This window comes from Dipodomys merriami, unplaced genomic scaffold (assembly GCF_024711535.1).
Source record: "Dipodomys merriami isolate MVZ:Mamm:240054 unplaced genomic scaffold, mDipMer1.0.p SCAF_177, whole genome shotgun sequence".
In the NCBI taxonomy this organism is placed as follows: Eukaryota; Metazoa; Chordata; class Mammalia; order Rodentia; family Heteromyidae; genus Dipodomys; species Dipodomys merriami.
The window spans coordinates 2,442,560-2,468,074 of record NW_027203126.1 but is presented as its reverse complement, the minus strand read 5'-3'; the positions used below and the strand labels follow the sequence as shown (position 1 = coordinate 2,468,074).

The window sequence follows — 25,515 nt, the reverse complement described above, 5'->3', positions numbered from 1 at the left end:
TTGACTATGAGTTTGACCCCAGATTTATTTTCAAGGCCTTTAATTTTCCTGTTGTGTCACTAAATAAGATTTTCTAGAAATAGAGACACAGTCAAATCTTAATGTTCTTGGCTCCCAGCCCAAGCCAGCCCCCTGTCTCTGTCTTTTAGGTTTTTACCTGAGGAATTACAGACTGGAAGTTTTATGTCTCATTCATTATGAGCAACTCTTAACCTCTAAAAATGCTGGAAAAAAAAAAGAAAAGAAAAGGAAAAAAGACTTGTATTGGGCGCCGGTGGCTCACACCTGTAATCCTAGCTACCCAGGAGGCTGAGATCTGAGGATCATGGTTTGAAGCCTGTCCTGGCAGGAAAGTCTGTGAGATTCTTATCTCCAATAGACTACTTAGAAAAAGCCAGAAGTGGCACTGTGGCTCAAGTGATAGAATGCTAGCCTTGAACACAAAGAGGTTCAGGGATAGCACGCAGGCCCTGAATGCAAGCCCCAGGACCACTAAAAAATGCACCCCCCCAAAAAAAAAACAGAAAGAAAAGAAAAGAAAACCGAACAACAATAACAACAAAAGCCCAATAAAGATGAGGAAGCCAAACAAATACTCATTTCTGGTGAAGTTCTGGCTTTAGCCTAGTGAGAAAACCTCTTTTCTAACAAAGTGGGTTGCTTAAAAGTTCCTGCTTCAGCCTAAAGGTGAAAGAAAAACTGTCTTTAGGATAAGGAAGGATTTCTGTCATGTAAGGTTTTTGTCTTATCTGTTTGTTCAAACATGGAAATAAGACACACCTGCCTCAGAAGACACACCTCAGCTTGCTTAAGAAATAGCAGATGGTATGGGTATGTGTTCAGATTGCTTGTGTACTGTTGATCTTATTTCAAAGTCTTCTAATGGTCACCTTCTGTGAATACAGCTGACTCTATTCAAACTGGCCAATCAGGAGCAGATTGTGAACCTGAGCTCAGCCAATCCAAGCAGAGTGGGTGGGGCCTGCTGTGTTGGGGATAAATAGGGAGCAGGCAGCCTGCATTGTATGTGTGTGCTTCCTTGCCCGATTTCTGGCTGATGGACCCGCCCTTCTGCAGAAGTAAAAACTTGCCTTGCTGAGATAATTCTTTATTTTCCCAACTATCATTGCGATTCCAGCGGTTCTTGGGGAGTATGTTTATAACAGCTTGATCTCATGGGAGTGTGAACCATGCTTCAGGATGCATCCCACTTCTAGGCAGGGGAATTCTGCTGTGTGTGTGTGTGTGTGTGTGTGTGTGTGTATCCCTGGGGACTTTTTTTTGGGCTTCTAAATGAGGGGTGCAGCTCTAGTCTCAAGGCCAATGTTCTGAGGCCTCTCTCAGGGCAAAGTTTCAGCAGCAGAGCTCACACATGAGCAACAGCAGTGCATAGAAGTGTGAAGAGGGCCCCTGGCCATCTGGGAGAGGAGGAGATGCAGGAGGAATATGAGGTGGCAAGAAAGGGTGGGGTGGGAAGGAATGGAAACCAGAGAAGAACTGAGCAGAGTTAGATGATCTAAGTCCCTTTCAGAAACGCAAGCAAGGCATAGTCCCCAGCCTTCGCCATCCATCAGCCGTTCTGTCACTGTTGAGATCCATCATTGTGGTGCTTCTTACTGACCCTCTCAGCGATGTGCTGAGACTTCGCTGAGTGGAAACAAGCCAGGGCTGATTCAGCAAAGGGCACAGGCTGCAGGGAAGCCAGAAGCAGCTCAGCAGCCCTGCTAGATGGATGAGGTTGGCACGAGGCCATCAGTCCCTGGGAGCCCTGAGAACGTGCTCATGTCAGGGCTGACTCTCCCACAGCTGGGGGCTGAGAAGTGCTTTGGGGTCCCTTGGCCTCTAACTGCATCCTTCCTCCCCACCTCTCATTGCCAATGGCGTGTAGGCCTGCAAAGGACAGCTACCACCTTCCTATGTCAGTTTTCATCTGACTCTGCCTTCTGCAACTCATCTGGCATCTGAGTTTCTGCAGGGGTATTAGAGGGAGAGAGGATGGGAGGGAATGAGAATGAAAATGAGAATGTAGAAAATGCAGTAGATCTACTCCAGAGCTCCACCCTCGGGGTCATGGCCCTTTGCTCTGCTCATTATTTTGAGAGCAATGAGATGGGTCAGGCCAGGGATGACCAAATAAGAGCCCTTGATATGTGCCAGGCTCTGTGTGCTGAATGCTTCACAGACTCCATCTTGTATTGCACCCGATAGTCATTAGAGGTGGTATTTTAGGAACCCTTTGGTTACAAATAATAGAAACCCAAGCCAAGGTAGCTTCAGAGAGAAAAGATTTAGCAGCTCATAAAAGTGCAAGCCCAGAGAAACGAGTCACAGTGGCATCCAAGAGCTTAAATTGTGTCACTTATATCATCTTTTCACCTCCTTACTTTCTTCTGAGTTGGCTTCACTCTCCAGCAATATCTCTCTCTGTCCACCCTCCTTCCGTGATGGCTGCTATTCATAGGGTGCTGTACAGAGGTTAGAGAGCTTCTCTTTCCCAGTGGTCCATACTGGATGTTATGTTGCCCTCTGAGCCAATCATTGAGGGCCGAGCAGGCACAGAACACTCTGACTGCCCAATCCCTGGCCATGGTTTGCATCCGGGGATGCATTTAACACCTTCTGAAACACACAATCTGAGAATGGAGAACAAAGGGAAAAAAATATATCCTTAGCAGGTCCTGTGAAGGAGAAATAAAACATGAGAGATCAGTTAGGGACCTGTATAATATTATTATTCATTACTTAGAGAAAAATAAAAACAGGGGTTCACATCGAGATAATAATTTTCACAAGGCCACAGATCAAGTAAGTGACAGGGTAGGATTGGAAATGGTCCAGTCTGGTTGCAGGGTTTGAGCTCTGAGCCTACCACCCCAGCTTGCTGCTTTGATGAAAGAATGTTCTGGAGTGATGGGGTTGTTTCTTAGATCACTAAGCAGTGATCCATTTATTGGATATAAGCCAATGATGGAGTGGAGAACTGAAGACATGAGATCTATTTCAGGACAGACCTTGGAGCTCTGGAGCTCAATGTCCTCAGCTCTATGTAGGCAGCACTTCTGTCTGTCTGTCCACTTCGCAAGGGTAGCTAACTGGATGTGAAGACCTCTCTACCTCTACTGTTCCTTCTGCTTGACATGGCTTTTCCATTTTCCTCCACTGAACAAGGCGTTCCTCCTCTGTGTTTTTACAGCACTACACATCTATTTTCCCTTGAGGGATTGCATTGATTTTAGCCATTCATTCTCTATTTCACTAGAGATTTTGAGTACTTACCAGGTGGTAGACATTGTATTGTGTAGTGTTGGATATGTCTGCTATCTGGCCATTACTAGATAGTGGGTGGATTTTCTTGAAGGTGAACAGTTGAATTGTCCTCCCCACCCAGTGGGGACGTGTTCAGTGAATCTTACCACTTTCAACCAGGGCACTAGGGTTGTAGCTCAGCTTTCGCAGGACAACTGAGAAAAACCACACTGGGTATTTGCAGAAAGTTTGTTAAAAACACCAAGAATGAGAGAGACAAAGTCACCAATGACAAACCACGCTTGAGCAGGAAAGGGTCTGACTTATAGGCTAGCTGTGGGCATTGGTGGCTTGGCTAGCTTTGGAACAGAATCCCTAGGATGTCTGGAGGGGCTCATGTTCTTTCCTTCCTCCACACATCCCTCAGCCAGGATCTAGGACTCTCTGTAAAATTGTCCTGACTCCAACAAGTGTAGATCTGGGACTTGATCTCATCCACCTCCTGGGGACTGCGGGAAGATCATGTGAGTGAGACAGCATGCACTCTAGAGTCTTGACTCTTCCAATTCTGTATCAAGTGCTTCAGTCTCTCTGAGTCTCAGTTTCTTAATCTGCAATAAAGAGTTAACATGATCACGATGGTGATTTATTCAGTGTTTACTCGGGGCAGGACCTATGCTCAACTCTTTACCTCTATGGAGTATGTACAGTCCATGGATTATATACAGTCATCAGCCTCATGTTATAGATGAGGCAACTGAGAAAAAGGTCAAATAACCACCCAGGGTCATATGCCTAAGCTCCTAATCACTAAGTTTCATTGCCCGAGTCAAAGCTAGAAAATGTAGTGGGCTTGTTATAGAAGCACACTTTATCTGGATTTGGTATCAGTGCTCTTCCTTTAATTAGGTATTAAAAATTACAATATATTGAAGTTGTAAAGGAGACCAATGTTTTACTTGCCCAACATTCATACCTCCCGGGCCACCCCCCCCACCCCCGTCCCGCCACCCGAGTTGTAAAGCCCCTGTTTTCTTCGGATGAACCACCAGTCCTTGGCATTCTGAATGAGTAAACCTCCTATTATCCCAGCCAGATAGAGGAGGGGAGAGAACATAACTCAGGTCTGACCAATTAGAGCACTCCATCCTTCCAGCTGCAGGGGCAGGAGGGATTCCTTGGGAAGTGAAGGTCAGATCCAAGCAGGGCCAATTCATGGGATACTGTAAGGAAGAAGGAACTGCTTTTGCCTGTGAGCCCGTAGAGTGCAAACTGTGGGTTGCTGGTATTATTTCTTACCACACGGGGGAAAGCCTATTCAAGAGTGGAGGGAGATCTATGCTAAGGACCACAAACCTAAGATGTGGAAAGGGACGGAATCTTGGTAGAGTGGATTGAGTTTCCATATCTAGCCACACCAGAAATTGGTTTTTGTGATGGTGATTTTTCTTTTCTCTTGTGTAAGTCAATAAATGCTTTCTTAATTCACTCAGTTCAGGCTGGGTTTTTCTGTCCTTTTTAATGAAATAGGAGGAAAGCATTCTTGGCAGAAGGAAGATCGAGGTGAAGAGACATGACAGATGAAGCAGGAAGTCCTGTCTGGTGTCACGCCCTAGAGGATCTGGTGATGGATGGCAGGGCTCCGGCTTCTGCTGTCAGTTGGGAACTTTCGTCCCATTCATTCACCTGCCCTTTCCTTCCGAGCACCTCCCCACAAATTGAAAATCACTCATGATAGTGAATGCGCCAGTTTTAGCAGCCAATCTTCTGCTAAGCCAAGAGGTAGACAATGGTCAGGCAGTTAAGGGATTGGGTTTGGGGCAGTCAATGGATTTGTTTAGGTTCTAGTCCCAGATCTAACATGAGATGTCTGTATGAATTATTCATACATTCACTCAGCTGACAGGCCAGATGTGGGTCTAGCCAAAGGAGATAATGTTATAAATAAATTGCACACAATTCCTTCCCTGTTGGGGACTTAAACAAAACTAATGAAAGACAGGTTTTGAAGACCCCTTTCCTGGGAACCCAGTGGCCCTAAGGAGGTTTTTTTTTTTGTTGTTTTGTTTTTTTTTTTGGGTCCGGTAGTGGGGTCTGAACTCTGGGCCTGGGCGCTGTCCCTCAGCTCTTCAGCTCAAGGCTAGCACTCTACTACTTGAGCCACAGCGCCACCTCCGGCTTTTTTCTTTTTGCTGATGTGGTGCTGAGGAATCGAACCCAGGGCCTCAGGCATGCAAGGCAAGCACTCTACCACTGAGCCATCTTCCCAGCCCCCTAAGGAGGTTTTTAAGTGAGGACTTCAAGGAAATGTTACTACAAGCTAGAGGAGAGGACTGGCGCTCTGTAATGGTGGAAGCTGATCACCACGATTGTATGGAGTTGTGTGGAAGACAGGATCCATATTGCGTGAAATGGTGGATTTAGTTGAGAGATTTCCCATGAAAAATGCTGAATGTACTAACTTGTTGCTTATAGCTTTACACGGCAAGATCAAAGATCCAGATAAATGAGTACTAAAAAAAAAAGCTTTAATTTTAAGGAAAAAAAGTATAGAAGAAGCACAAAGGAACTAGAGCTGTCTAGGTTTATAGATGACACAAAGGTTTCTGAAATTCAAAAGGGCCTTAGGCTAAAGATGGAATCTGGGCCTGGATTAGGAGATCCTTCGTTGAGGCCTTGGAGAGATGAAGGTACCACTTGAACCGGCTAGAGATCCTTTGGGCTCTTAAGTGAATGTCTGTTAAGATCCATTCTTTTAAACACTAGAGCAAAAAGAAGAGGCACAAGGTATGGGAAGATTTATCTTGAAGATAATTACGCTGGGATTATATTCAATGGAGTGAACCCCAATGAGATGAAGAGGAAACTTGCAAAGTTTTAGAGATAATTATCCTAGTGGAAATGCTACCTCTTTAGATTAAATAGGACAGAGATAATACAAAGATGCACCAAGGGATGGATTTCCTGTAGTATAGGGAGGAAACAGCTAAAAAAAATGACCCAGCTGCCCAAACTGGTCATTTCCTATGGAAATTGGGATGATTTAGAAGGTGGAGAGCCAAGAGCTGTGGAGGACTAAGCCACTACTAAGTATTGACTTACGTGTGTGTGTGTGTGTGTGTGTGTGTGTGTGTGTGTGTGTGTGTGTGTGTGTGTGTGTCCACTTGGAACAGATAGTTTCAAACTCCCTATCTAGCCCAATCCATGATCCTCCTGTCTCAGCCTCCTGAGTTCTTGGATGATAGGTGTGTACCACCATTGTATCTGGACCTGTGTGCGTGCGTGCGTGAGTGTGCACACGTGCTGTTACAAGGGCTTGAATTCAGAGTTTTTGCTCTTGCTTGGCTTTTTCACTCAAGGCTGGTGCTCTACCACTTGAGCTATTCCCCTCTATTTCCAAATTTTTTGCTTGTTAATTGGAGGCAAGAGTCTTGCAGTTTTCTCTACCCAGATTGGCTTCCAATTATGATCCTCATCTCTCAGCCTCCTGAATAGCTAGGATTATAGGCATAAGTGTCTGGCTATATCAGGACCTTTGAACCTGATTTTTCTCCGTTTTTTGTTTTATTTTGTTTATTGATGTGGCATTTTGCCTTGGGTGCTGTCCCTGAGCCTCTCTGTGCTCAAGGCTAGTGCTCTATCACTTGAGCTACAGCACCACATCCAGTTTTTGAGTGGTCAATTGGAGATCAGAGTCTCATGGGGACTTTTCTGCCTGGTCTGGCTTTGATTGTGATCCTCAGATCTGTCTTCTGAGGATTATAGGCATGAACCACCAATGCCCAGAAAGAGTTACACTTTTGCAAGTTACACTTGCAAAAAATAAAAATAAAAAGGGTCAAAGTTTGATTTAGAAACTTGAATTTTATTTAGGCAGCAGAAACTGGAGCTGAGCTGGTAGTTGTTCTAGCATCAAGAAAATGTTGAGGGTGCTTGGGAATGGGGTGAAGAATTGTTGTCTGCCACCAGTCGAGAAGTATACTACTCTGAAGACCATGTAGAGAGAGAGACCACTTAGAGAAGAAGAGATATCCTAAGAGCCCTTGCTATTCTAATCCTCAGTTGTCCAAGGCTTTCCAGCCCAGCTTTTATTCCTGGACACAAGGGACAAACAAGTCTCTGTGTGATGAGCCCAGCCTGGCCCCAATGTCTCTGACAGCACCAGAGAGCCCAAGCTGAGGTTTCCTGCCTGAGTCCAGTCACCCACAAATGAAATTAGGAATGAAATCAATGAGCGCTATTGTTATTTCTAGCCACTGTTAGGGAGTGTTTTGGCTAGGTGGCAGCGGATAGCCAGAGCACATTATCAAACACGTTGGTGCTGCAGTATTTCTTGAGAGAGGGCCCTATGATTGACTCCAGACCTTGCATTGGTGCCCCCGACATATATTCTGCAGGTTTCATTATTGGAGCTTTCTTAGTTGTGCCAGAAAATATCAAAACGAAGGCCCTGCTCAGGCAATAATGGGTGATGTAGGGGTTAGGCAAGGAGTTAGGAAGCCTGATGGTGAAGAATGATAGCTTGGATGCTTATTCACACATATGCGCACACACACACACACACACACACACACACACACACACACACACACACACACACACACACACACATATTCTGGCCTTCTGGCATTCACAGTGGGACATGTGACACGGCAGGGGTTTGCTGACCCCTAAAACCCTGTAGAAAATGAAAAGCCACACTCTGCCCATAGCCAAAGCCAAAAAAATTTCTCCTGCCTGCTGTGTGGGAGGAGTTAATGATGTATAACCCAGGCTCCAGGAGTTAATGACTCGTATCCCTGTTTCCCAAGAACAACCACCCACCGTGTCCACAGACCCCAATCAGAGCTCGGGGCCACTCATTCTTGTCCACCCACTCTCCTGCCCTGAGAATATACTTTTCACTTTGCTTGCCATGAACAAATCTGCTCATTGTGTGGAGCTCTCTTCCTCCTGGGTTTGAATTCTCTTCCTGATGAGACCAAGGACTTTATAGCCCCAACCTGGTGACCTGAATCCCAAGAACTTTAGGACCCACGGTCCTGGTTTATATGTGGTCCTCATAAGATTTGCTCCCAGGCAATGTTGAGGGGAAGAGGTGGTCTCTTCCAATCACGAGGAAATCCAACCAAGTTTGCCCATTTAGTCTTCATGCCGGTGAAATGACACCGACTCTGCGACCCGTGATGTGACACGGAATGGGTGACCTTAGCTTTCAGATGGGATGGTCATGTTTATCTGAGGTAGGGATGAGGTCCCCTCGCAGCAGCAGACCTGTGATAGACTGGGGTATAGGCAGGACTTCTGGAGCAGAGGCCTATGATGGCAGAAGGATGTGGATGCAGGCTAGCGAGTCAGGGATCAGGTGCTGAGGCGGGCCCAAGGAAAGGAAGTGCGGACCGGAGTGGAGAGAGGAGGCCTGAGGAAATAGCAATCCAGGATCCCAGGATGAGCAGTGCATGAGAAACACCTTGGTTACTCCAGTGGGGGGAAAAAATCAAACTAAACTTTGCATCTGGGACCGGGACTGCCCTAGCCAGGGAGAAAGGACTGTCAGTTTCGCTCAGGAAGCCTGCAAGATGAAGCCAGAAGCTGCCAGCAAGGGGAATGTTGTATCCTCTTGGGCTGCGCATTCTCTGGGATGTGGCGTTTGAACATGTGATGACACTTGTCCCTTCTATCTCTGGATGAAGCCTCCTTCTCCTTGAGAAATGACCTTGTCCAGTCCAGAAAAAGCTGGGAGAGATGGAGGGGGTCACAACTACAGGAAAACAGCAGAGAGGGTCTGTGGTCTAAGAAATGGCCCCTCCTCCCAATTTGCAGCCATAGAATACTTTAATCAAATAACATTTTTTAAAAATTTTTTTTTATTGTAAAGATACTATACAGAGGGTTACAGTTACATGAGTGAGGCAATGAGTACACTTCCACTTCCTCTTGAACATTGTTACCCCCTCCATTGTTTTCCCCCTACCATCCCCTCCCTCCCTCCCTTCCCCAAGGTTCTTTTTTTTTTTTTTTTTTGATTGTGATTAAGTGATTACTTGATTTCCGGATATTCACAGTATTGTGGAATAATGATGCTCATTTAAAGTCACAAGTTCATTCTAACTTTCCTGGAGCAAATTGTCTATCACAGTCTGTAATATATAACGGTGCTCATATGTTATATACCATATATGTGATCAGCAGCATGGGGATATTTAGTGGTGGTTCAACCAGATGAGTGGGAGTTCTTTGTTTCTTAAGTCCTGTTAGTTTTGTCATATCACCTAACATTTTGGATTCATCATCCACTTATCAGGGAGACCATGTACTGTTTGTCTCTTCGTTCTTGGCTTACCTCGCTCAACATGATTCCTTCTAGCTCCATCCATTTCCCTGCAAATGCCATTATTTTGTCATTTCTAATGGCTGCATAGTATTCCATTGTGTATAGATACCACAATTTCAAATAACATTTTTTAATTTTAATTTTTGGTGTGTTCATGTGTATGAATACTGGGCTTGAACTCAGTGCTTTGAGCACTTGCTTGGCTTTTTTGTTGTTGTATGAGGCTGACACTCTACCACGTGAGCTATGCCTCAAGTTCTAGCTCATTGCTAGCTAATTGGAAATGTGGGTCTTGCAGTTTTGTCCTCTACCCGGGCTGGCTTCAAACAGATCCTCCAATCTCAGCCTCCTTAAGCGCTAGTGGTGTGAACCACTAGTCCCTGGCTCAAATGACATTTTCCTACAGACTGCAGGAAAGCACTTTAAAGGGAGTCCTTACTACAGCAACCACTTTGGATAACAGGCCTGCGATACCTAGCACGCAAAAGAATCCTGGGTGCTTTCTATGCTGAGCAATTTGTAGAGAACTTCCTGTCAGTCTTGATGGTCAGATGAAGAATCTGGGGTTCTGATTAAAGTGTAGATTCTGATTAGCAGGTCTGGAATGGAGTCTGACTCCAGACTCTGACTGTCTAGCCAGTTCCTGCGGGACGTAATTGCCGGTCTTCCAATCACACTTTGAACACTAAGGTCCTGGAGGATTGTTTCCTAAGCTCTTTCTTTTAAATTTGGGCTGTGACTGCCAGATATATAGTGTATAGTGTATATTGTATATATATATATTGTATATATAGTGTATATAGTGTATATTGCACTTATACACTTACCTATAACTGAAACAAGTATTTTACAAGGCAATAATTAACTGTATGACACACTAGAATATATTAGCTTCTGATTTTTTTTAACAGAATAAAAGCAGTGTGGACCACAAACCTACTAAGATGATTTAATTTTTGTTTAACCTGGTTCTCAATCCACACTTGAGACACAGAACCCTAGAGAGATTTTTCTGCATTGAAGACCTTGAGACATGAAGGCTCATGGATATATTGCTTGTAATAACAACACAGTTTGGAAAAAACCAAACCAATAATACCTACCTATGGGGAAAGGCATATCAATAGATCTGTAATCTATGTGCACAGTAAAACCACAGGGGTCAGCATATATCTCTAAAAACGTTGTGAAAAATACAAGCTGCTAAAGGATCTGTGTTATATACTACTTAGGAACGAGCAAAAGGATTCTGTATGTTACTTAGGAATCTATACATATGTAGCAAGCTCTTAAGGGAATGAGTAGCACCAAATTTAGGAGAGAATTTGCCTGTTGGGAGAGGGAATGAAATAGATAACAGATGGGGGGGTGTGGATTTGATTCTTCGTGTTTGTAAACTTCATTTCCCAAGGCGGGTGAAGAGTTCCTGGTGTTTGCTATATTAATCCCCAAACCTTTCTCACAGGCCCAAGGCATTTCATAAGAATTACATTAGAAAAAGAAATGAGCAAGAGAAAGAAGCAAAAGGATGTTCTCAGGTTGGAATGACTGGAGGGTCATGCGTTAATGGCTTCCTAGCACAGCCATAAGAGATGACGGGAAATGCGGTAGATGAGCCAATGGAAATGTGTCCTCCCCCAGTCCTGACACCCACGAGTAGGAGCTCAGGGGAGTCGGCCGGGCTCGTTTACTATGGAGGCTGTGAAGGCAGATTGGTCCATGCTTTTCCCCAAGCTTCTGGCAGGGGACCCTGGGATGGGGCCTTAAGTGTCTCCAGTACCTTCTCATTCTCACTAACAGGACAGCAGCCCCTGCATTCAAATCCACTCTCAACTCCAGTGTGAGCTCACCTGGACGTCCTTAATTACACCTCCAGCGACTCCCATTTCCAAATACGTTTACAGTCACAAGTTTTGGTTGTCATGTCTTAAGCATACCTTGATTTTTTGGGGGGCGGGAGGAACCAAATTCAGGCCACCATACCGGTATTGCACCCTTCCCGTGCAACCCTGTCCCTCAACATTATGATCTGTTGTTCACGGAGGGGCTCCTCAATCCCAGTTGGATAATACGTTGTCATAGGGGATGTTCCCAGTCTGGAAGGGGGTTTGGTAATTTCCTTCCCCTCTGCCCATTAGATGCTCCCCTCCCCCCGCCTTCTTCACTAGCAGTATCACCAAAAATGTTTCCAGACATTGCCACGAATCTTCTGGGTAGGGTCTCCAGATCAAATCTAGGACTTCCATTTAAAGATGAATTTTAAGCAATGATTGTTTTTTTTTAGTGCATTGCCATAGGATATGCTTTTATTAAAAATGATATTGCATTGCTTCTATTGGTTATCTTTTTTGCTATTGTTTTTGTTTTCTGGCCAGATATGTCCACCCTACCTCTGGGACACAGAGAACCATTGGTTGGAACCATTGTTGCAAATTCACACTCACCAGGTACATGTTTTGTGTCTCCCCACCATGACAGAGCCTGCCCACAATTCATTGCATTTATGCCTTGCAAGAAACCTGAAGAATAGGTGCTATACTTATTGCCTGTGTCCAGTAAGTAGAGGGGAAAGTGGGAGGGTAGAAGAAGCACTGCTTGCTCAAGAAGAGACACTGCAGATCCTCCTGGGGTGCAGAATCATTCTCCAAGCAGAGAGGCAGGTGGATTGAGGGCTGTGGTGGGAAGATGGTAGAGTCTGGGAGGCCTGGGTTGGAATATTGGTCTGGTCATTGGGTGGCTGTAGGGACAGCAATCTCTGACAATTACTGTGTATTTGGTGCACCCTGCATACAGAGTTATATGCTGTATTACCTCATCTAATTCTCAGACGATGCATTGAGGATGGGGGCACTTTACAAAGGAGGGTAAACTGAGGCTTGTGAGAATTTAAGGAATTTGCTCTCTGTGGCCAGATGGTTATCCAGGGGACCAAATCTCCCCCTCCCCACCGTTCCCATTTCACTCAAAGTTCTCAGGAATAACTGCTGGGTGGTAACATTCAGGGAGAGGGAGGAGCTGGCTGGAACAGATAGGGCTCTGTCTAAACTGTTCTAGAAACATCAAGTCATTCATTGCTGTAGCACACTGTGTTCTGTGGGCCTCTGAGATCTAATACCCAGTAAGGCTGGTTCCTGAGATTCTCCCATGCTTTGTTTCCTATGTATCAGATGCTATTATTCCATGTTAGCTCATACACACACAGGTATTGCTGAGACCCGGTCCTGCCTTAGCATCTACTAACCAAGCCTGGGAACCATAATAGGCCCTGTTGAGTGGACACATGAATGGATGCAGAGCTCAGAGGAATCCTGCTTTCCCAGCACACAAGTGAATGAATGCGTCTGCATCCTGATCAAACACAAGCTGCCCACAGTTGTCCGGCATCCTGTTCTGAGAGTCTTAACATGATCAGAGGTAGAAGAAGGATGCTTGGAAGGTCATCAGATCTTCTCTCTGTCTTTAAATCAATTCCTGCATAGGCACCTTTGGTGGTTCAGTGGTCTCCTTTGAGGGATGGGGAGGCTGGGGGGCGGGTCTAAGACAAGGACTAAGATATGGATTCAATCCAGTAACAATGTTTGCAGGGAATTCAGAGATGGCTAAGACAAAGTTCCCATCCTGAGAATTGTGCAGCTAGAGAGAGAGAAGAGGAGAGGAGAGGGAGGAGAGGAGAGAGAGAGAGAAGTTCAGTTCAGGGCAGAAAAACCGGAAGTGGAGATTTGAGATAGACTCACAGAAATTAAGTTTGGGGAAGGAAGAAAGAATGGAAGAGTAGATTTTTGGAGAGCTGTTATGGGAGTGGGCAACATGACCATGGCCTAGAGGCTAGGGATCTGAAAGACTGGGAGAAGAAGTTACTGCAGGGGGTGAAGATGAGGATGTTGGTCAGGAAGTCAGATGCCTTTAGGATCCAAGCAGGGATGAAGCTGCGACTGCATTAGTTAGGATGCTTTAGAGCAATGGTCGGAGAGTGGCTTATGATGTGGCCAGGGAATCCAATATTCACCCCCCTCTCTCCCCTTTATATGTCTACACTGCCATTCTAATGAATGAACTCAAAGCTCTGTTCTCATTGGATGGAAATATTTCCCAGGGGCTCCACCAGCCATCGCCTCTCTGATTCCATTGGTCAGCACTGTAGTCTTCAAGGAATGCTTAAGTAAAACCCTGGGGAGGAAGCAGGGCCTACTACAATTACTAAGGCCCATCAGCATTAGAATCCACAGCCAGGACCTGTTGCAACAATGAGAAGTACAAAATGTCATGTCAAAACCAGCTTTACAATGTCGGTGTGGGGGGGGGAGGGGGGTATAATTGGGTGGGGGGAGGGGGGTAAAATTGGGTGGGGGGAGGGGGGAGGCGGGGAAGGGAAGTGAAGGGTAAACAAAGGAGGAGGCTGCAATGCTTGGTAAGAAATGTATGCATTATCCTGCCCATGTAATTGTAGCCCCCCTGTACAGTATGTTCTCAAATAAAATAAAATACAATTAAAAAAAAAAAAAAAAAAAAAAAAGAATCCACAGCCAGGGCTGAGGAAGGCACTTGGCTCACACCATGCTCAGGAGATGAAGCGTCGGTCTTGTGGATCAGACTTAGGAGGGCAGGGCAGTAATTCGGTCAGTCACCTTTGCCCACTATGGGGACCTGCAGCCTCTGTTTATTGGTCGTGGGGCTTGAACTCTGGGCCTGGGCACTGTCCCTGAAGTCTTCAGCTTAAGGTGAGCGCTCTATCACAGTACCACTTCTTTTCTGGTGGTTAATTGGAGGTAAAAGTATCACACGTTGTCCTGTCCAGGCTGACTTTGAACCAAGATCCTCAGATCTCAGCCTCCTGAGTATCTAGGAATACAGGTGTGAGCCACCAGTGCCCGGCAGCTATTTTTTTTTTTTGGGGGGGGGGGTCCGGTCGTGGGCCTGAACTCTGGGCCTGGGCGCTGTCCCTCAGCTCTTCAGCTCAAGGCTAGCGCTCTACCACTTGAGCCACAGCTCCACTTCTGGCTTTTTTTTTTCTGCTTATGTGGTGCTGAGGAATCGAACCCAGACCCTCATGCATGCAAGGCAAGCACTCTACCACTGAGCCACCTTCCCAGCCCCAGCTATTTTTTTGGTACACCTTTAATGAGTTTCTCTCTTTCTTCTTCCTCTCCCCCCATCCACCCATGTTTCTCTCTCCCTCTCTCTCTCTCTCTCTCTCTCTCTCTCTGAAAGTGTCTCAGATAATGACTTAATTTAAGTTTAACAAGCCAGTTACTACAGGTCAATTAAATGCCATTTTATGATTTAAAACCTATTTATTCAAATGAATAGCCATTAAAGGGCCTTCTTTCACACCTCTTTTTAGTCTAAAAATATTGCTGAAAATACATTGAAAATATACATTTAGAGCCCTATTTTGTACCCAATAATACTTAAACACTTTCAAGTTAAAATATATTTTTTCAACTCCTTGGTTATTTGCAAACTAATTCTTATGGAAGAATTAACATACAAAATCCTTGGAGAGGCAAAAAGCTCCCGCATATGTGAGTAGACAGATAAAGTTGACTGAGCAGTGAGCTCATGTTTGAATGCTATTGCATATTTTAAATAACAGTTTTATTGAGATATAATTCACATGCTATAAAATTTTCCCTTTAAAGTATGCATTTAGCTGGGGGGTTGGGGGGGAGGGAGGAAGGAAGGGCAGTGGATCACACCTATAATCCTAGCTAGTCATTAAGAGGCTGAGATCTGAAGATTGCTATTTGGTTTCACACACACACACACACACACACACACACACACACACACACACACACACACACACACACACACAGTATTCACTTACATGGTTTCAGTATATTCACAGACCTGTCGAGTGATCACCTTGGTCTACTTTCAGAACATTTCCTTTACTTCCTAATAGGAACCCCCTACCCATTAGTAGCCCATCCCAATTCTCTGCTCCTCACACGGACCACCAATCATCAATTGACTTTCTGTCTCTGTAAGTTGTCTATTCTGTGTGTTTTATGTCAGTGGAATCCTACAAGATGTGTACTTTGGAGACTGGCTCTATTTCCACTTGCCCTGTTTCCAAGGTTCATTCATCCTGCGGGATGGATCCATGCTGCATTCCTTTAGTTGACAGCATCATATCCCAGCATGGGGTGGTAGACGTGGTGACTGTCCACTCATCAACTGGTGAACGTGTGGATCATCAAAAAGAAATGCTGTGAAATTACCCAGTTTGTGACGTCAATCCCCTTCCGTGTGTCTGTGTTACCAATAGTAGGCGCCACTGTTCACTGAGCACTTACTGTGTACCAGGTGTTCAGATACTTTGTGTGTTCAGTTTATTTCCTGATCCCACTATGAGTGAGGTGTGGCTGTTGCCTTCATTATTCTTACAAGGAAATTGGGAAATGGATCAAGCAACCTATTCCAGGATAAATAAAGCTCTGCCAACCCCAGAAATCTGACAGATTGATAACAAAGCCCAAACAACCCATTTTTAAAAAGTATTAATGGGCCAAAAGTTTCAAAAGGCCATTCACAAATTGTATATGTGTGTGTTGGCTTCCTGCATTTATTTAGGTCTTGTATCAGTTAGGGTCCCTGAAGAGACAGAAACTGGTTCCATAATTTTGAACAGGGAAAATTTAATCATTTGTCAACTGGAACCAGGTGTGGTGGTGCATGCATACCTGTAATCCCAGCCATTCAGGAGGTGGAGGTAGCACAATCATGGTCTGTGGTGTGCCCTGGGCAAAAGTACCAATCTGAGTAATCAACTAAGGCTAAAAGAGAAGAACACATGGGTCAAGTAGAAGAGTGCCTTCCTCGTAAGTGGAAGTCCCTGAAACCGGAGGTTGCCAACTAATTGGGACAAAATATTTACCAGCAATATATCAGACAAGGGGTTAATATCCAGTATTTACAGGGAACTCAAGAAACTAATCCCTCCCAAACCTAACAAACCAATTACTAAATGGGCAAAGGAACTAAAGAGAGACTTCTCAGAAGAAGAGATAAAAATGGCAAAGAAACATATGAGGAAATGTTCACCATCCCTGGTTGTGAAGGAAATGCAAATAAAGACAACCCTGAGATACCACCTTACCCCAGTCAGAATGGCCCACATCCTCAAGTCAGCCAACGACAAATACTGGAGGGGATGTGGAGAAAGAGGAACCCTGTTACACTGCTGGTGGGAATGTATACTTATACAACCACTTTGGAAAGCAGTCTGGAGGGTCCTCAGAAAGCTAAATATTGACCTCCCTTATGACCCAGTCATACCACTTCTAGGCATCTATCCTGAACAACAGGAACCAGTATACAAGGATACATGCACCTCTGTGTTTATTGCAGCACTGTTCACAATAGCCAGGATATGGAAACAACCCAGATGTCCCACCATAGATGAATGGATCCAAAAATTGTGGTATCTATACACAATGGAATATTATGCAGCCATTAGAAAGGACAAAATAATGGCATTTGCAGGGAAATGGATGGAGCTAGAAGAAATCATGTTGAGCGAGCTAAACCAAGAGCAAAGAGACAAATGGCATATAGTCTCACTGATAAGTGGATGTTAAATCCAAAATGTAAGGTGATACAACAAAATTAACAAGACTTAAGAAACAAAGGACCTCCACTCATCTGGTCGAATCACTACTAAATAACCCCGTGCTGCTGATCACACATATGGTATATATGTGCACACCAGAGGGAAACCAGGACGACGACACAGAACTAGAGGGAATCAGAGAAAAATATACAACAGTGGGACCCATCAGCTGCACTGGACATTGGCCAAAATGAACTAAGCAACTCAATGGCAGCGATGGGAGGGAGGGAATGAGTGGGAAAGAGGGAACAGTTGATGCTATGCAAAACAAAAGAAATGTACATATCACCCAATGTGGAATAACTGTATCGCCAAGCTCATAGAACTCATAAGTGTTATAGACCACGATAGACAATTTGCCCCGTGAAAGTTAGAATGTGTTTGTGGCTTTAAGCATCACTATCCCACAATGCTGTGAAATTTGGGAAATTATGTAACCACTTAATCACAATAAAGAATTTGAAAAAAAAATCGGAGGTTGCTGGCCACAGCTGATGTGAGTATGCGTACAGAGTGTCTCTCCAGGGACTGGGCCACAGGGCTGGGAGCTAGAACTTCTGATCGTCAGTAAAAGGGGTGGTAGGGTACATTCTTAATCCACTAAAGCCCACAGAAAAAATTTTCCGTATATCACCATTGGGAGTGATTGTTTCTGTAGCTTCCCCTCACCAAAACGATTCCTCATCTGCTTGGACATATACATACATATATACAGACAGACAGACAGACAGACAGACAGACAGACAGACAATTTTCAAATTCCTTTCCTCATCTCTTGAGACAGTCCTATTCTCTTTTGTTCTTTATTCCACCCATGGGAGGGAATTGTACTGATTGCTTTTCAAATACGAACCTAACTTTGTACTCTTGGAACAAACCAAACTTGATCGTGACACCGAATAGTTATTATGTATTGCTGCTTTTAAATCAATATTTTTGCCTAAGCTTTTTTTTAAACATCTGCGTCCATGAGAGAGATTGATTTATAATTTTCTTTTCTTGTATCATTGCCAAGTTTTGCTATCTGTGTGTGTGTATTTGTGTGTGTCTGTCTTCAGTCTGTATGTGTGTGTGTATTGGGGTCATGCTGACTTAAAAAATTAATTGATAAGTTTCACTTTTTTTCTATTTCCTGTGAGGGGTTGGGTAAGGTCAGCATTATTTCTTTTTTAAATAGTTGGAAGAAGTTCACCAGTGAAGTTGTCTGGGGCCAGAGAGTTCTTTGTGGGAAAGTTAATTACATATTCAATTTTAAAAAATAGATGCAGAAGTGTTCTGATGTTTTAGTTCCTCTTGTGATAACTTTGTAAAGTAGGCTTTTTGTTTGGATCTTGCCTAGCCTTTATTTATCAATTTTCAAAGAACCAATTTTGGGCTTTGTTGATTTTCTGTATTGTAAGTTTCCTTTCTTTTTTTATTTATTGATTTCTGCTTTTATCTCTATTATTTCCTTCCTCCTACTTTCTTTGATTTGTTCTTTTCCAACTGCTTGAGGTAGCTGTTTATACAATTGATTTTTACTCTTCTTTTCTAATTTATCTGTTGAAAGTGTAAATTTCTGTCTCACCAGAGATTTAGCTACATAGCACAGTTATTTTACATATCCTGATTTTATTATCATTCAGCTCAAAATAGTTCCTAATTTCCTTTGTGATTTCTTATCAATTTCCAAGCAGAAAATTTTCATCCAGTGCTTAGTTATCATTATTTATTTCCAACATAATTGCATTGTTATGAGAATATGTGTTCTGTTTAATAGGAGTCCTTTGAAATTTGTGTAAATTTGCTCTATGACTCAGGTTTGATTAATTAGGTTAATGTTCCATGTGCAATTGAAAAGTGGGTTTTTTTCCCTGTCTTACTGATCATTTTTTTTAAAGAAAAAAATATGTGTCCAGTCTCTGTTAGATATCCTACCAGACTTTATTTCAGTGAGTTGTATGGTTTTATTTGTAGGTAGTAGGATTTATACATGGCTCTTTAACACACACACACACACACACACACACACACACACACACACACACACACACACACACACACACACACACACACACACACACACACACACACACACACACACACACACACACACACACACACACCTTTCCAGCCTATTGTTTTTGGTTTATTTAGTTTAGAATAGATTTCTACTATCTGATAACATTTGTGAGTCAAGGAAGCAATTCTCTAATTGTCCTGTTTAGGGCCTGGCATTTTTCTATGTGTTTCTTTTCCTCCTTCTTTCAGTGGTGGGGTTTGAACTCACGGTTTTGTTCTTGCCAGGCAGACACTCCTAACCACTTGAGCCAAAGCCCCAGCCTTACTCCACCTTTTAATGAATTTATTGCTGTATATTTTTGTTCTTGACAGGGTCATCCTTTTATTGATTCCTCCTGTGTAACCGGGTTACAAGTACATGTCACTACACTCAACTTATTGGTTGAGATGAGGGTCTTGTGAACTTTTTGTTTGGAATACTCTCAAACCACCATCTTTCTGACTGTCGCCTCCTGAGTAGCTGATATTATGGGCATGAACCACTGTGCCCAGCCTTTCTACTTGTTTTTTAGTTGCTGAGTAAGGAAGGGCGTTAAAACAGTCAACTATTATGTTATGGATGTATTTTTCTTTGTAGTCAACTTCTTGGCTTACGTGTTTTTGAAAGGTTACTATTATGTGCATGCAAATATACAATGGTTTTATCTTCCTGGTAGATTAACTCTTTTACTGAAAGTTTTCTCAGCCTATCTATTAATCCGTCTTGCTTTCATATTTATGTGCTCTGATAATTCCCATCCCCAGAGTTAAAGAAATCCATCATACAACAGGGTGACTGTGGTTAATGGCAGTGGGTTAGGCACTTGCAGATGGCTGAGAGATTTTCAGTGTTTTACACACACACACACACACACACACACACACACACACACACACACACACACACACACACAAAGATACAGATGTAAGGTTGTGAATACATGATGAATACATTAATTAACTCTATTTAGCATTCCAGAAAGCATACATATTCCAAGAAACCATGTCTACACGTCATTATATGCAGCATTTATTTGTCAATTATCTAAGAAGCAAGACTATTGGAGCCTTGTAATGAGAGGAGATGAAATGGAAGGGAGGAGCATGAATTATAGACATTAGGATTGTCTATTTTACCCTCTCATGTTACACTCTGTAAGGTGGTCACAGTGCCATTTTGCACAGAGTGAACCATGGCTCAGAGAAATCATGCTATTTCCCCGATGCTCATGTGGTATGGGATCCAGGTGAAAACCCAGCTGCTTGGTTCAAATGGCAGTTCAACCTATGAAATGTGATCTACTTCTCAGGCCTTTCCATGGATTTTTGTACTTTCCTACTTTCTTCTTGTTGACGTCTGAGCCTTCTTTTGATGCCCCACAGAATGCTGGGTTAACATACTCCCTTCGGGCTGCTGGAACATCATAGCTCATGCATACCGGAAACTTAACTTCTCATGGTTCTGAAGGTTAGTTTGGAAGTGCAAGATCAAAGTGCTGAATGGCTAAAAAAAAAATTCAGGGTTTGGTGAGGTTTCCTGCTTTATAAATGGCACTGGCTCTCCGTAACCATGTATGGCAGAAGGTTCGAGGCGGAGCTCTGGGTCCCTTTTATAAGGGTACAATTCCCTTTTGTAGGTAGTTCTGCTTTCATGATGTCATGGTGCTGTGACATCATGGCTGTATCACTTCCCGAAGGCCCTGCCTCCCAACTCCATCCCATTGAGGATTAGCCTTCCCATACAAATATATGGAGAAACCACAGCTTTTAAGACCATAGTAAGTTTGATCGAGGGATTTCCCAGAAAAGAGGGGAGTGGGAAGAAGAAATAACCAAGGGGAGAAGCTTATTTCTTTCTGTTACTTGAGATATCTTCAATGTGAGGTGAGCTAATGAGATGGCTCAATCTAGATTGTCATCTCCGTGACTTATTTCCCTCAAATGGCTCAGTAGAGGGAGGGAGCTAATTTGTGTTACATACTTGTTAATTTCAATTTAAAAAATTAGTCATTATTATTTGTAGAGTGCCAGTTGTGCTCGATGCGCTAAACTTTGCCCTTTGTGGCCTGATTACCAATCGCCCTTGAGCAGTAGCTGTGATGAGGTCCATTTTGCAGCTTTGGAAACTGAGATTGGGAGCCATAAATGGCTTGCCTCAGGAAGTTTCAGATGTGGAATTTTGGGACTCCTGTAGAGGTTTACTTATTTCTGCATTCACTGCATGAAACACCAAGCTTGGAACAATGAAGGAACTTAATAAATATTATTTGCTTTTTTTTTTTCAAAGTAGTGATCATGCAGAAAACTCCCTTGGGAAAGAGTTGCAACACGATTGATGAGGCTCATGTCTTGGTAGGAATGTGAACCAGGACCTCCAAAAGGACCCGTTGGTGAAGCTCAGAAGTTCTGAGTCACTCTAGCTGGGGTTGGGATTGTGTCAGCCTCATCTGCAGCCTCCATTCTGCTATTTGCTCCAAATATTTCCTGCTTGCAAATGTTCTGGATCTGACAGTTGATTCCTCGCAGCACGAGGCCACATTCGTTCCAAACTGACATGATATGAAGGTCTTCACGCTAAAGAAATTGGCCTTGTGAATGGTTCTCCCCCGGGAAGATCAAGCTGTCCTTACGACCGAACTAATAGGATGAAGAAGTGGAGAATACAATTAGCAGGCTTGGTTGGTGATTTTCCAATCCTCATGCTTGGGGGGGTCTATAATTGGTTTAGCAGTAATTGAGCTGAGATGATCTGAAAATGTCTAAACTGGTGTGAAAGTCACTTGCAGTGTTGGCTCCATGATGATTATTCATGAAGCAGGTGGACTGGTGACATTTGGATGTGCTGGGATGGGGGTGGGAGGGAGGGTGTGTGATGGACTGTCTCTCAGACAGGCTCCACTTGAGGTGGTCAGTTCTGTGCAGTCCGTCCTACCTGCAGGCTCACCCCAGGATTCTCATCTGCAGCCTCCTACGGGAGAGGGCACAGTAGTTACAGGATAGAAAGACAGAGAAGGTTGTGCGCAGCAAATTGGAATCTGTGCATATGTTGGATGAATCCTGAAACTTTCGCTTTTCATGCACAGAGCAAATGGGAAACACAGAAAACTAATGTCTCTACAACTTACTTCGACTAGGAGGTGCATATGTTCTTTCAGCATGCTGCAGGGTATTGCCTTTATTTAATCCTGAAAGTGTTTTATGTATCAGTCTGTCTGTCTATCATCTATCTCCAATCTACCTTTTTAATTACGTCTATATATGTATCTCTCTCTGTCTTCTCTCCCTCTCTCTCTCTCTCTTTCTCTCTTTCTCTTACCCCAGGAGTTGGGGAAACTTCTGTACAAGGTCAGATAAAAAATATCTTGGGCTTTGTCAGCTCTCCAGTATTGGCCAGGACAAGGCAGCCCCTATAGGAATGAGCAGGTCATATTGATATATAAACTGTAATGTGTTATACCTTGTTCTATGTTATAATTTTTTAATTTTTTACATGCATATTTTTTAGTACAGTGCTGGGGATTGAACCCAGGGCTTCATGCATATTAGGAGTGGGTTCTACCACAGAGCCATATATCCCCAGCTCTTTTTTTTTTTTTTTTTTTTTAGGTCCGGTCGTGGGGCCTGAACTCTGGGCCTGGGCGCTGTCCCTCAGCTCTTCAGCTCAAGGCGGGTGCTCTACCACTTGAGCCACAGCGCCATTCCGGCCTTTTTTTCTGCTTATGTGGTGCTGAGGAATCGAACACAGGGCCTCATGCATGCAAGGCAAGCGCTCTACCACTGAGCCACCTTCCCAGCCCCTCCCCAGCTCTTTTAAGCCTAAGATACACATGGATTCCACAACATGAATATAGGTTCATGTAGCAAAGTGGATGAAGAAAACTGTACAAAGAATTTTTCTCTAATTTTTTGTTTCTGCCAGATCCCATTTCCAGTCATATATTCTCTTCATCCTTTGGCATTTCCACTCTAGCTACACTATTGATATTATCGCATATTTTTACTTAGTTTATTTTTTATATAAATGTCTCATTGAACAATAGGTACAATTTTCTTCTAGTTCCTCTCTTTTACTTATCCTCTAGAATAATTTTTTAAAAAAAATTAACCTACTGAAATTTGTAGATAGATTACATGAATTCAGAGTTTACCATAAGCAAACACACGAAACAGGTTGTCAAAATATTCTGCCCTTGTCACTCCTCATCTTCCCCTCCTCCCTGAACCACCATTGGCAGATGCTTCCTTTCTTTGTAAAATTAACATGTGCAGGTCATACAGAAGGCTTCACTGGGGTAAATTCTACAGGTACCTTTAGTGTAGGGCACACGTTCACTCTCAGAACCGAGAGAATGATTTCATTCAGCTTTCTTTACACGCATGCATGATGTGTATTTGTACATAAACAATGATACATAGATAACACGCCTTCCTGCAGTGGACACATTTCTCTCAATGAATACACTTTCTTATTTGCAAAACTTGGTTGAGTGTCTTGGGGTGGGAAAGAGTGCGGTGGAATTTCCTTGCTAGACGTGATTAGAATGGGCACTCTCCTTTATCAGCTTCTTGTTGGACGAGGGGCACACTCATCGTCTGGGCAGCTTTTTTGTGTTTCAGAGGGATGCAAGTTAAGTGAGGGAGAGGTGGGCTGGCTACAGGTGGGCGCCACCTCCTACTCTGGTCCCAAGAGGCGTCTATCAGCAGCCAATGCACAATCTGTCCATTCGAGGCTCACATTTCTTCTGATACTCCAAATGGGACAAGACTCAAGGTCACAGCATAATCCTTCCCTTTGGCAAGGGGCTAACACCACCACAGAGAACCATGAGGTGATGTTTTGGGGGGGCTGGGATGCAACCCAGGGCCTCAGGCCTGCCAGGCCCGTGCTCTGCAGCCCGGCCCCTCCTCCAGCCCCGCTACACTTCTTGGAGGGCCCACGACTTCTAGCTTTGAATTCCATTGCTTTTCTCTTTCCAAGAATTAAAAAAAAAAAGTATCTGACTTGTAGCTTGGGAAGGATATGTGTTTAGATGTTAATTAGGGAACGTGCTCAGCCTGCAGAATTCCCAGGTTCATGTTCCAGAGCTGTTTCTGATCTGAGCCATGGTTTGTTTCCCGATTCAAGTTGCTCAGCATGGCAGTACACCAAGTCCTTCCTGCTGTGCTTCAAAATTGGGAACAAGAGATGTCCAGGGACCTGCGGCCATCCCAGCCCTGTCTCCTGAGCTCGAGGATCAGCCCTCTGAGGAAGGTGGGCACTTCCTCCATTGCCTCTCCTGACCTTTCTCCCCAGGCAATCAGCAGGTGCATCTCCACCCCTGGGTGGCCGGCTAGCTGTTGGATCATGAATGAACACTTGTAGCAGAGTAGAAAACTTGTCTGGAATCTTAAAACCAGGGTAACCTGCTTAACCAGGCGGGCTGATAGTTGAATATTTTGTTGGGGGATTGATGCAGAAAAATCTACATTCATTTATGGCCATCACATTTGTGTTTTTTTTCCCCCCAACTGGGTATGACATTTTTGTTGAAGCCATCTGGCAGTCCTGCTTGTAAATCTGGATGGTCTCTGGCCTTCCTCATTTGTTGCAAGGAAGGGCAAATGACCCAAGCTAGTTCAAGCAAAAAAAGAAAGAGAAGAAAAACTTCAAGGGGTTTTGGTACATGATTTTTTTTGTGTTTTTGTTTTATGACTTTAAATTTATTGTCAAGGTGACATACAGAGGGGTTACAGTTACATAAGTAAGGTAGTAAGTACATTTCTTGTCGAACTTATTACCCCCTCCCTCATTTTTCTCCCACTTTCCCTCCCTCTTCCCATTCCCCTCCCCCAAGTTGTGCAGTTACTTTCCACCATATTGTCTTATGAGTATCGCTGTTGCCTTGGTTTGCCTCTAGTCCTTTGTCTCACCATTTTGTTGTTCCTCTTCCCTTCCCTAATTCAGATAAACATACATACAATACCTAGGGCACTGAAATAAAATACAGTGACAACAGGGGATAAACCATAGGAGGGGAAAACATAAAAGAAAAAAGAACTCACATAGTACATTAAAAACCACCACAACAAAGCAAAACCTCTTTTTTCCATGTCTGGGAGTTCATTTCACTTAGCATCATCTTACAGGCATCCTTTGACTGGGAGGCTGTACTGAATAGCAGCAGCAGCTGGTAAAGTTATTTTTTTCAATAATTACACAATAGATTTTTTTTTTTTGGTGTTGGTCCTGGGACTTGAACTCAGGGTCTCAGTGCTTGATGTCCCTGAGCTTTTTTTTTTT

The 25,515-nt window shown here is 43.7% G+C and overlaps 1 long non-coding RNA gene across 3 annotated transcripts in view; it reads left to right on the top strand.

Annotated features, from left to right (window-relative positions):
- Positions 1-25,515, top strand: part of LOC138829815 (uncharacterized) — a 103,912-nt gene that overhangs the window by 38,004 nt on the left and 40,393 nt on the right. The window contains exon 3 of one of the 3 annotated variants that reach the window (XR_011372745.1): positions 11,956-12,029. The exons of the other annotated variants lie outside the window; for them this stretch is intronic. This is a non-coding gene — a long non-coding RNA (uncharacterized lncRNA). Of the gene's footprint in view, positions 1-11,955; positions 12,030-25,515 lie in introns of those variants that run through there. 3 annotated transcript variants of the gene reach the window in all.